The sequence below is a fragment of the Talpa occidentalis genome, unplaced genomic scaffold (assembly GCF_014898055.3).
Source record: "Talpa occidentalis isolate TD23 unplaced genomic scaffold, MPIMG_talOcc4v2.1 talOcc4.5, whole genome shotgun sequence".
Taxonomy (NCBI): Eukaryota; Metazoa; Chordata; class Mammalia; order Eulipotyphla; family Talpidae; genus Talpa; species Talpa occidentalis.
In genome coordinates this window covers 45,464,338-45,477,035 of record NW_023604861.1, presented here as the reverse complement: position 1 = coordinate 45,477,035, position 12,698 = coordinate 45,464,338, and the positions used below count along the sequence as shown (strand labels likewise).

Here is a 12,698-nt window from a genome sequence, read left to right as displayed (position 1 = left end):
TTTAGTACCCATTTGAAAATGCATACTTCAACTGAGAGAAAATAGATATCTTTGTTTCATTCTTAAATGAAGCACACAAATTTACTGATGGTATACATGCACCAGTTCAGCACCTCTTAACTTCTCCAGTCTCGGAGTCTGACTGGATACCACTTCCTCATGTCCTGCTCCATAATGATATTCACAGGGAGCAGCAAACACAACTCATCTTTACAAAGATGGTAACATGCAAAGTGCAACCAACTGTACAGACTGTTACCTACTTTGAGCTAGTAGTTTCCTTAGGGTTGTACAGATGTAACTACTGCATTTCCTTCAATAATTTAACACCCCAGTCACCTACTGAGTTTACTGTAGCACCTCAGCTAGCTTGGTAACTGTGGTGCTAAGAACACTGGAATGTGTCTCCAGTGCAGACATCTCCCAATACCCATACGTCGCCAAATGATACTGTCTGGTAACCAAATGAACACTATGTCCCACAGCCACCTAAAATTTAATAAGTCAAGTGTAATCTATTAACTTTTCCCCAAAATTCCTGCTGCATCCCCTCCTACTCCCTACGAATGGTACTAACATTCACCCACTCAACACCCAGTCAGAACGCAACACTGCCCTGAACATCTCTCTCTCCAACTACACGTGTGAGTGCACACACCCCCATACACCACCTCCCCCACTACCACCACCACCACCACCAACACCACCACCAACAACAACAACAATCAAGTCCTAACAATTCTATCTCCTCAAATTTCCCTCCTCCCAGTCCTGGTCCTTTCTACCCACTTTCCAAGGGCAAATCTGATAATGTCTTTCTTTGGCTCAGAATTCTTCAAGTATTTCCTACTGCCCATAGGAATCCAAACACTTTTTAACAGAAATCGCACATGGGCAAGGCATGGCCGCTAGTTACTTCCATTTCATTTCCTGCCACTTTTCCACCCTTGTACTCTACTGCACTGATATACTAAACTTCATTTTTACACTGATCTCAGTTCTCTGCATTATGCTTTAATTTGTAGTCATTCTCTGAGCTCTCCTTTCAGAGAGCTTATCACACACTGCAGCCAATGGTCACAACTGTCTGAGAACAGAGCTGGACAGTAAGCTCACCTGGGGTTAACAGAGGACATCTGCCTTGTTTATCTTTCTATCCCCAGTATAAACTCTGCAGAATACTGAATGAATAATGCAGAATACTGACTGAATAATGCAACCTAACCCTAAGGAATGGGTTAGGTCCTGCATGGGAAGCTCCCACCTCCCTCACTGCTTATTGCTTCTATCACAGCACTTATTGCACTGTACTGAAATTGTTTATCTCAATAAACTATCAACATCTTGAAAGCTCCCATCTCTTATTTCTGCAATTCCAGTGATTAAAGTAGTGCCTGTACTTAGCAGGCAATCACTAGGTGGCTTCTGAATTAAAAAGGTCATTGAAAAAATCTGGAAGGCTATACCCCACAGTATTAACTGCTGCTTCCCCTGGAGAAAGCAACAGTATTAGGGTTTCAACAAGGGGAAAAGAGAATTGAGACTTTTAACTCTATCTCATGTTGACATCAAATTTGTTTTGCAATATTACTATTTCTGTATTACCAGTATATAATATTCCTGTATTACCTGCATAAAACTGGGTCACAGTTTGGGGAAAAAAAAAAAAAAGCTTTGAAGAAGAATGCAGCCTGCAAGCAACATTTGGTTCCAAATGCCCAAGGGCAGGTTCCAAGAAAACTTGGCATTACAGAGGCAAACAAGGTAGTGATGGGGGAAAAGACTGAGAAGAGCAGTTGAGCATTTCAGGTCTGTCCAGTAACATGAAGCACACCCAAGCAAAGATAAGGAATGAAGCAGTGCATGAGTGGGAAAACAATCTGTGAGTATTCTTCAAAGAAAGTTTTGGAGAACTCTAAAAGAAGATCACTAGTTCTTACTGGTCCACTTGTACAAACAACTTTTTAAATATTAATAGTAAGTAATTCTTTTCATTGAAACAGTCCAATAACCAAAAGTTGCTTGCCACAAGCAGTTTTCCAAGGTAAGTATAAGGTATGCCTGCAAGACACACTGTGAATAGATAGGATGCTACAATGGCATGGCCACTTGCAAAGGGCACCACTTATCTTTACTCTTATAATGTTTAGGAACAGTGGAGCACAACTTGAATATTACGTTACACATTTTAAGCAAACAGATAAAATGATGCTATAAAGCAATTTCCTGTCAGCACCTGGAAATGCAAGAACAATTTTTATATGCAGACAGCACTAGAACAGGCTGCTTCTCCTCTTTAAATGAAAATAGACACAGATCAAGCCATAAATATTTAAAATCAATCAAACTTCCCAAACTAGTGAGCTCTGAACATCCACACACACAAAACTTTCGTGAATATAAATTGAGAAGATCTTCAAAATGAAGAAATATGAGTACTAGGTTGAAGCTATTAGAAAGAAGAGGCCAGATACACAAAGAGAACTGCCTCTGGGAAAGGTCAAGCCCAGCTTTCTTTTGTTTAACCTTTCAAGCAGATAAAGAACAAGCTTTAAAGAATCACTGCATTGTTTCACTCCTAGGAAAGTTGGGGAAAGCATTAAAAAAAAAAAAAAAAAAAAAAGCAGCAGCAGCAGCAACCATCCTTCAACAGAACTTGCCCTGGAGGAAACATTTTTAAAAGCCAATTATAAGACTTTTACACTTAATTTTGATAGAGTAGCTGACATTTTAAGTTTTAGACAAGCCTAATTTTTAAGATGCAAAATACTTTCAATGGCTAGTTCTTCCCCTTCTAAAAACTGAGGATTCAGAATCTAAGTTGAAATTTAATACCCAATGATGCACATGATTTGGATAGCTTCAAAACAAAAACTGGCCTTTTTGTCAGTTTTTTAAAACTCAAATATTATGGCTGGTAGTAAAATGCGAATGACATTAATCCCCTAATGAGTAAGAATTTCTAGTCCTCCCCAAAGCAGCTAGGAACATGGGATATTCCCACTAACCCCAAGCCCGTGGCTTAGTTTCCTAACAATTAAGAACTCTGCTCTCTGCCAGGGAACTATCCCTTGCAGAAGGGCTAAACCAAAAAGAAATCGCCATTGGCCTTAAGTACCACAGACAGAGAGGGCAAGGTACGTGTCCTCGCTGAAGCTCAGGAGCAGAGGAGGCGCCCGGCCCCTGATCGCCGCACAGGGGAAGTCTCCGGGGCACGATCCAAGCGGGCGAAGCGGCTCCCGAGCGCACAGCCCTTTCCTGCCGCCCCGCAGCCCGCTACTCGCCCGCCGCCCGACCGCCTCGCCCAACCTCGGGGAGCAGGGAGGCGCGCGGGGCCCGCAGCCCCGGGGGAGGGGACGCCGGGCGGGGGACCCCAAGATGCAAAGGAGCGGGCAGGAGGAAGTCCAGGACCCGGAGGGCCGGGCCGGGGCGGCGGGCACGCCGGGGCTGGGCCACACGCCGGAGAGACGCGCGGAGCCGCGAGGGACGCGCAAGTCCTGGGCACCGGGCAGCCCCGGGCGTCGCGCGTGGGGCGCGAGCCGAGGCCCGGGCGCCACCTGCGGCCGAGACGACGGTCCAGCCGCAGCCCGGGGAGCGCGCGCCGGACAGCAGCGGGGCCACAGGGCCGGGGTGGCGCGGGAGGAAAGGGTCGCCGGGGTGAGCCGCGGCCGCGGGAAGCCCCGGCCGCCGCAGGAGCCAGCGAGGGGTTGCAGCCCGGCCGCTGGCAAGGCGCGGGGCGGCGCCGCGGCCCGCAGTGGGCCCCGCGGTCCTCGGAGCGCGCCCGGCGCGATGCAGCAACTTCACTTAGCCGTGGCCTGCGGGGCCCGGCCCGCGCCCACCCGACCCCGGCCGCCCGACCCCGGCGTCCACGCGGGGGAAGGGGCTCCACCCGGGAGCCCGGCCGGCGACAGGCAGCACTCACCGGCCCGCGGGCCCGCCGCCGGCGCCGGGGCTGCGCTCCGCGCTCCATCGTCCCGCCGCGCCGCGGCCGCCCGGCGCCCCCGCCCCGCACCACACCGCACGCAGCGGCGCCAGCGACGCCGCCTCCGGCCCGGCCGCGGCCACGGCCACGCCCCCTCCCGGCAGGGGGTCCGGCCGGAGCAGGAGGGGGGCCCAGCGCCAGCTCCACCAACCAGGGCCCGCTCGCCGGGCCGCTTCACCACGATTGGCGAGCGCCTCGGCCAATGGAGGCGCGGCAGGAGCGCGGCGCGTCGGCGCGGAGGGGGCGGGGGATTGCGGAGGTGGCTCGCGCCTTTCGTCCTGCTTCCTCCGCTCGGGATGAGGCTTTGGCGGGAGTCCCCTCCAGGGGGGCGGCGAGGGGGGATACTTCGGGCCGAGTGTGGCCGTGGGGCCCTGGTGTCAGCGCTGCGGACGGCGTGCCCTCTGGGGTTACGCTGAGTTTCACCTTTCCCCTAACCTTACCTGGGCTGGCAGGACGCCTGGAACCAGATCTGTCTCCCGCTGTGTTGTCAGAGGTCTTATGGGGTTGGGGACTGAGGCGTGGGTTGTTTTCGGGCCCTTCTCAAAGCCGTTAACATTCTGCCTACAAAATTCCCTCATTCCCTCTGCAGATTCGGATTCCCTTTTTAGTCACCCTATCTCCAATCTCTCTCCACCCCAGAGGTGAGATAATCCGTAATACCTATTAAACAGAAGATCTCTGAAACCAACCTAAGGCTTGTCATAAGGGAAAATAATGCCGTGATGACTCAGAGGTAAACTTAAGGGAAGAGAAGGGGAAAAAAAAAAAAAAAGCCAAGTATGTTCTGAAAGAGGTTTAAAAACATCAAATCGATATTTTCTCTTAATTTTGCTTGCGTGCTCTTGTCCGTTAGGATTCATAAATAAGATCATTCAATTTAGAAATTGCAGGAAAAAAGTTCACATCACAATGAAGAGCACCCAAAAAAGAATTCAGATTGTTTTGCTCTTATCATTACCAACGTGTGATCACTATCCTTGTTTATTCCAGTTAATGATTAGATACTAATTGCTAGCTTCAGCTTGTAACTGAAAGCTAAAGAAAGTGAATAGCGTTCATAACAATTTAAGCAAAGTTTGGAAGCACCAGAAATGTATCTCTCTTCCTGTCTAATATTGTTTTGTTTTTTTTTTTAAGATTTATTTATTCATGCATACAAGAACTGGGGTACAGGCCAGATGTGTGGGAGGGTGAGAGGATTCACCAGAGACAGCTGGGAACAGAACAGGCAGACTGACCAAAGTACACTGCTGAGGGGAGCAGCGGGCGCAACAGGAGAGGTCTGTGGTGCCATGTGGGTATCTCACCTGCCGGCAGGGATCAAACCTGCACTGTAGAGGCTGCAGACAGTGTCACAGTGTGGCACTCAACCGCCTGCATCACCAGGGGAGGCCCATGCCTAATATTGTTAACCTACATTAAAAGCTCTATTTTAAGATGATACATACTTAGTTTCTATACATGTCATAAAATACACTCAATAAACAGGATTTCAGTAAATGACATAATTCCTATATTTCTAGTACTGATACTAGCGTGATAAATTTCTGCTAAATTCAAAGCTGAATTGGCATTCAAATTAAAATGACTTTCCTTCACTTACACAGGGGATTAATTTTCCTGTCTATATTTAGGTCATTGATTTAGAACTTAAAAATATGAAGGAAAACCCACAGTAGGTTTTCAGGGTTAATAATCACATTTCATTGTGCTCCCCTCTTAACTGACTTGCTGAACTGCTGCTATGCTGTGCACCTTAATCAGACTCTCCTGAAATGTTCAAGATATTTTCATATAATTTGGTCTTACCTTAATTAGATTGCAAGTTCAATGAGAGCAAGGTCCTTGTTTTAAACTCCTGTTTCCTCCCCCACATAATGCCTAGTAGAATGCAGAACATGCAATAAATATAACTCTATCCTTGGTGTTGTATCCATAACATATAGAAATATGTTTCAAATATTGTTTCAAATATTGTTCTTCTGTCAACCAGTCCTTTAAATAATGTCATCAAATCAGGGAGTGAATTGGTTGCCTGTAACAGAAACTTAACTAAAGTGCGTCCAAAATAAAGGGGTGCCTCTTGTCATATAATTCAGACTGCAGACAGTCCTGAGGCTTCTGCAACATCTCTAGGTCCCATTGTGTCTTAGGTTTCTTCTATCTGTTAGTTTACTGTTCTTGACATGTGACTTTGTCTTCACCCTCACAAAGATGGCTGCTCCCTTTCTGGGCATTGCATTACATTCTAGAAAAATATAGGGGGACAAGTTAAGGGCAGAAGATCAAAGAGATGCATGCCAGCTGATCTGTCTCCTTAAACAATCTCTCAGGCCAGCCCCAATCACGGGCCTCCCCGGTGGCGCAGCGGTTGAGTGCTGGGGTGCAAAGCTGCCCGCAGCCTCTCCAGTGCCAGTTCAATCCCCGGCTGCTCCACAGCCACAGGAGGAGGGTACCGCATGGTGCGCAGACCTCTCCTGCCGCCCACTTCTCCCTCAGCAGTGTACTTCGGTCCTTCTGCCTGCTCTGCTCCCTGCTCTGTCTCTGGTGAATTCTCTCACCCTCCCGCGCTTCTGACTGTACCCAGTGCTTGTATAAATAAATAAATTAATTTTAAAAAAAAAGAATTACAACCCCAATCACACCTTCTGTTTACTTCTCATTGGTCAAATCCATGTGACACTGAACCTCACCACCCCCTACTACAAAGGGGTCTAAAACACTAAGTATTTTAAGGTAGGGGACTTGTCTGAAACAATGTCAGGGTCTTGTTAGCAAGGGAGAAAGGGAGTGCAGTTTCTGCCATAGTTTGCTGATAAATTAATAAATTAAATAGAGCCTCACTCTATTTAATCCTGAGATGTCCAACTTAAAAATAAGTCATTCAAATCTAAATAAGAAAATAAACAAGCCAACTTAGGGATCTGAATAGATGCCTCACCAAAATAGAGATGGCAATAACAACTGAGAAGAATATGCTCAATATCATATGTGATTAGGGAACAGCAAATTAAAACAACAATGAAATACCAACAACATACCTATGAGAATGACTAAAGTCATAAAAACTAACAGTACTATATGCTGACAAGGATGTATATCAACAGGAATACTCATTCACTGCTGGGGGAAATGCAAAATGGCACAACCACTTTGGCAGACAGTGGCAGTTTTCCACCAAGACAAGCATAGTCTTACCATGCAATATAGCCTTTGTGCTCCTTGACACTGTGCTCCTTTCAACTGAGTTGAAAACTCGCATTCACTCAAAAACCTTCACCTAAATATTTATAATCACCAAACCTGGAAGCATCTAAGATGTCCAGTAGGTTAATGGATAAACAAACTTTTTTTTTGGGGGGGGGGCGGAGGGGGCATGACTCCCCTAACTTTTCATCGTGAAAAATCTTGAGTATAGAAGAAAAGTTGGAAGGTCAAGTGAACACAAAAGTCCTCAACATCATTTATAAGTCAGGTTCTTGGAAAATGACTTTAAGCAGAACAACATATAACAAAATCATTTTTACTATAGGCTAATTGATATAAACAAAAATTATGTTTCTACTACAGTTTCTTGTCATAAAAACATCACCAAACTTCTAAAAAAAAAGACCAAAACACTTTCAATATGCACCAATCATTTGTATTCAATTATTTTCTAACATACTTATTCCAGTTCAGGGTCTCAGGTCACCAGAGCCTACCCTGGCAGCTCAGGGCACAAGGGGAGAACCCAGCACAGACATGGTGCCCTTCTATCGAAAGACACGCACACACACTCCCGGAGGCTGGGACAATTGACACATGCCAATGACCCTCATGTGAACATCTTTGGGGTGTGGGAGGACCTGGAGTCTCTGGAGAAAACCCACGCAGACATTGGGAGAATGTGCAAACGCCATGTAGTATCCCTACCTGGGAATCTTTGTTTTTCCTTCTCATCAACATTATAACAACTGTTATTCAAAGACTGCTGTATACCTTTTCCCCAGATTCACCAATTGTCTATCCATTGCCAAATTTGCTTCTTCATTCATCAGCACAATCTCCCTGATACACTCTCTCTCTCTCTCTCTCTCTCTCTCTCACACACACACACACACACACACACACACACACAGCACCTATAAAATGCAGTTGTGGGAACTACATACCTCTACTCAAACTTCATTACTCCTTTTTTGTTTGTGTGTCCATCCCTTAATTGTCGTGCCCAACTATGTGTCCAACCCTTAATTCAGTGCCCTTATTCCCATGAATTGGTGACATGCTGAAGCAGTAAAATGCCACTTGGGAGCCAGGAAGATGGTGCTATGGCATCTTGCTAGAGAATTCTAGTGAGGCCAGTTATCAGTCACTCTGTTCTTTTTTTTTTTTTTAAGATTTTATTTATTTATTCATACAAGAGCTGGAGTGTAGGCCAGAGTTGCAGGGGGTGAGAGGATTCACCAGGGACAGAGTAGGGAGCAGAACAGGCGGATTGACTGAAATACACTCCTGAGAGGAGCAGCGGGGTAAGACAGGAAATGTCTGCTGCACACTCCCTGGCTGGGCATTGAACTCATGCTGTAGTAGCCAAGGGTTGCTTCATAGTGCTGCATCTTAACCACTTGCGCCACCAAGGAGGCCCCCAGTCATAGTGTTCTGTGCAGTGACGTGTATGAAGGAGGAGTGCCTTCATTCCTGGGCCCACAAGTGAGCTGAATGCTTGCCGCCGAGTGTTATTATGACAAGTGACAAGTTCTCAAGCAAGTTCTTAACAAGATCTTCACAACTATATTTTTTAAATCTCTTAACATGTGTCATCTTTTTTCCTCTTTATTCTTGTCTAGTCCAAATCTGGGATAAATTCCCAAAATGAAAATGTAGACAGTTTCAGTGTCATTTTTACTTTGATAAATACCATAGTGATGTCACAGTAACTTTTTCAAGATGCTTAATAAATGAGATACTTGCCCAGTGATTTGCTTAAGTTCTCTTTCATCATTACCAAGTCTTTAGTGGAAAAACAATTGTCATTCTTCTACTTAATAGCATGTCATCTTACATAAAAATCACAAACTGTTCTGCATTAGAAACTGAGTTTAGTCTCATTTGGGGAAAGTTAAAGAACAAAGAGTGGTTACTAATTAAAAGAATATAATTAGAATATGTAAGAAATCAAATTATAAAAGCATAATAATTGTCATCATTTTTGACATGTTCATCTGTTCTCAGAATGAAGTAAAATAATGACTACAAATACCTCAGTTCTCAAGAATTAATTTAGCTCTATACATAAATCTTTATAAACACACTTCACTTACACTAGCTTTCTTTTGAAGGATAGTATCTATTTTTATCTTGAAGCTAGAGTGAAATAAATACACACATTCACATACCCACAGCTCATAAGAATAAAATCTTCAAAAACATGCGAGCTATATCTTAAATCTGGACATTAGACCAATTATCTCACAAGAGAAAGAACATTAAGGTATTAGCCTTATTTTCAAGTGAGGAAAATTACAGGGCAATGAAAAATAATATTTATTGAGAATTTAATACTCACAGAATGGGGTACTTGTTATATTTAACGTTCATAACATCTATTGGGTACATAGCATTAAGCCCATATTACAGCTAAGACACACAGACATTGTGTTATTTGCCCAGGTTGAGTCAGTGATATTTTCCAGTCAAGAATCAGTGATATTTTTATGGGAAAGCCATTCCTCCAGGGACAGCCATGACAGCTGCAAGGTGAGACAATAGGTCAATGTGTGAGGAGCGTGAGTCACCACCCAAGATGAGGTCACTGCTGTAACCTTCTGTGCTGTGACAGTATTTCTAACATATTTCCCTTGGCTTCATTCCCCTTCAGTCTCCTTTACTATGGTTGATTTCTAAAATATAATCTGATATGCTTCTCTCCCCTGCTCAGAAACCTTCAGAGGCTCCCACGTTCTAGAAGTCAAATAAAACCCTTAAGATTCATCCAACTCCAGGGCCTCCATGGTGGTGCAAGGGGTTAAGTACTGCACTATCAAGCAATCTGCAGCCTCTGCAGCACGAATTTGATCCCTGGCCAGCCAGGGAGCAACCCACATGGCGCAGCAGACCTCTCCTGTCTCGCCTGCTGACTACCCTCAACAGTGTATTTCGGTCAATTCTTCTGTTCTGCTCCCCACTCTATCTTTGGTGAATCCTCTTACACCACCCCCCATCTCTGGCCTGTACCCCAGCTCTTGTATGCATAAGTAAATAAATCTTTTTTTTTTAAACATTTATTTATTTATTTATGCAAGCACTGGGTACAGTCAGAAGCGCAGGAGGGTGAGAGAATTCACCAGAGTCAGAGCGGAGGGCAGAACAGGCAGACCGATGAAGTACACTGCCAAGGGGAGCAGCGGGCAGCAGGAGAGGTCTGCGTGCCATGTGGAACCCTTGCTGGTGGCCGGGGATCGAACCGGCGCTGCAGAGGCTGCAAGCAGCTTCGCAACCCAGCGCCCAACTGCTGCGCCACCAGGGGAGGCCAATAAATCTTTTTTCAAAAAGAGTCATCCAAATCCAGATTTCCTAAAGTGTCCTGCACCACTAATGTTCTCTTATGGGCCTAGGTTGTTCTGTCTGAATGTCTTCCCGAACTTCTCCACCTGGGAAGCTCACCTTACACAACAAGCTCAAATGTCACCTCTCTCTGGAGCCTCCTTCAGCATAGCCATTCACATCCCCTTCTGCGCGCTCCTTGCTCTTGCTCTTCTCCAATGGCTTTCCTACCACGGTTAGTCCTTTCAATATCTCCCACCAGCCAGGGAATTCCTAGAGGGCAGAGAGCAGTTCTAATTCATCTTGAGTCCCTAGACCCTAACACATGGTAAGTATTTAGTTGCTAGTTGCTGGATATATTTTCATGATATTGTAGGAATAACTAAAATTGAAGCCATCCAAACAGAAAAAGACAGAGTTCCAAGACATCAGACTCACTTTCCAAAGTGAGTCTGCCCTCCCCCACGAAGGCCATGAACCTGATGGCACTAATGTCAGGACGACTGAGAGTCCCACCGGGCTGTTAGGCTGACAGTATGTGCAGGTCCAGGCACACTGATCTTTGCAGATGTCTTTTCCCACACTGCTCAGCCCCACCATCAGACATTTGTCAGCTTTTCCTCACCCTCATCCACTAGATACACAGTAATGACCTTGCTTGGGGGGAGAGAATATGTCTGAATCTGAAGTTAACTGGCTGCTGGCTGTGTTACCAAAACTGGCAAGCCATATTTAGATACCATTCATTGTCGGCTCACTCTGGACCCCAGAACTTTGGATGGGGTGGAAATAGCATGAGTTCTTGAATTAAGCCACTCAGGACTTATGCTGCATATCCTCTACTTAGGAGAGTAACTTAATGCCTGTGAGCCCCCCATTTCCTTCATGCAAAATGAGCATAAAAGTAGTTGTACAATTGTCAGTGTTCAGGGAATATTTATTATTTCTTTTCTTTATGCCTTTCCTTCCCCAGACTACAAATGTTGGTTTATTAGATCCATTCTCTTCACACCCAAAGGAAATCTGTTTTAAGTTAGTATTTTACAAACAACACAGAAGGATTGCCCTGAAAATGAATAAACCAAAGCTGACAAAGTAAAGTCAGGTTCATTGCACAGATTTAAACAAACAGAGAATTGGGCCTAGGTGTTGTAATAAGGAATTAAAAAAACCAGTTCAACTGTAGCCTGATGTCACTGAGGTCAGTGACCCTGTGCCAAGTCTATATTGACCCTCCTCTAATTTGTCATTCCCATCTGAAACCTATACTGCTTTTAGATCCATGTATACCTTAATCAATTTATTTTCATGTTGTTAGAAAAATTGAAGAGCAATTGTTCCAAAGTCAGTTATTAAACTAGAGTCTCATTTTATTGCTTGGGTTATTACTGTTCCTAATTTGTTCCTGAAAGAAAGCTACAATCCTCTCTTACAATGCATAGTCTGCAAAATGACCTGCTGCAGTTGCCTGGGATAGCTTTTCTCTCTGTGCCGTGATGAGGTAGAGTTATATAAGGCACCCAAGCTTTGACAAGAAGGAAATAACTCCCAGATTAATGCTCCCTGAAGAACTTACCTTCATTATCAGGTGTTCCCCTTAACCAGCAGGGCCTGAGATTTTTGTTGTTTCACCATTCCAAACACATACATATGTGGGTTATTTATGCAGTGGCTTTTCCAATAAAATGTAAAGGTCTTAACAGATGTGGGTGTTTTTTAAATTTTTTTTCTTGGAAAAGTCCTTGAATAAAGGGTATTTGACAGATGAGTCATCTAAGATACACAAGTTAGATGATTTGTTGAGGTCACAGGGAATTTGTGATCCCAGATGTCCTGATTGCCTTAGTGCCCAGTCTGCATTATTCTTGGTGGAGACGTCTGTGTTTTATTCATCTGTGTGATTCCCAAGTCACATCCATTAGCATAAGGACTAATCAAGTTTCTTAGTTACCACAAGGCATTAGAAATATTCAATAAACAGGAAGGAAAAGTGGCGAGGTACGCTGGAGGATGACCAGATAAATACAAAGTCTCTTCCTATAATCAAGGAGAATCCCTACAGGCATGTGATCAAATACAAAAAGGCCAAGTCAAGAAAAAAAAGCAGTAGGTTCTAGGAGAGACATGGATTACAAGCTAAGTTCCACTGGAACATCACAAAAATGCAAAATACAGCTAAGTAAGAGGA

The 12,698-nt window shown here is 44.7% G+C and overlaps 1 protein-coding gene across 2 annotated transcripts in view; it reads right to left on the bottom strand.

Moving 5' to 3' along the window:
• The window catches only part of WASF3 (WASP family member 3), a 114,807-nt gene extending 110,850 nt beyond the window's left edge, over window positions 1–3,957 (bottom strand). For both annotated transcript variants that reach the window (XM_037527063.2, XM_037527064.2), the window contains exon 1: window positions 3,923–3,957. The gene's annotated coding sequence lies outside the window, so the exon portion shown is untranslated. The remainder of the gene's footprint in view (window positions 1–3,922) is intronic.
• Between the last annotated feature and the right edge of the window lie 8,741 nt (window positions 3,958–12,698).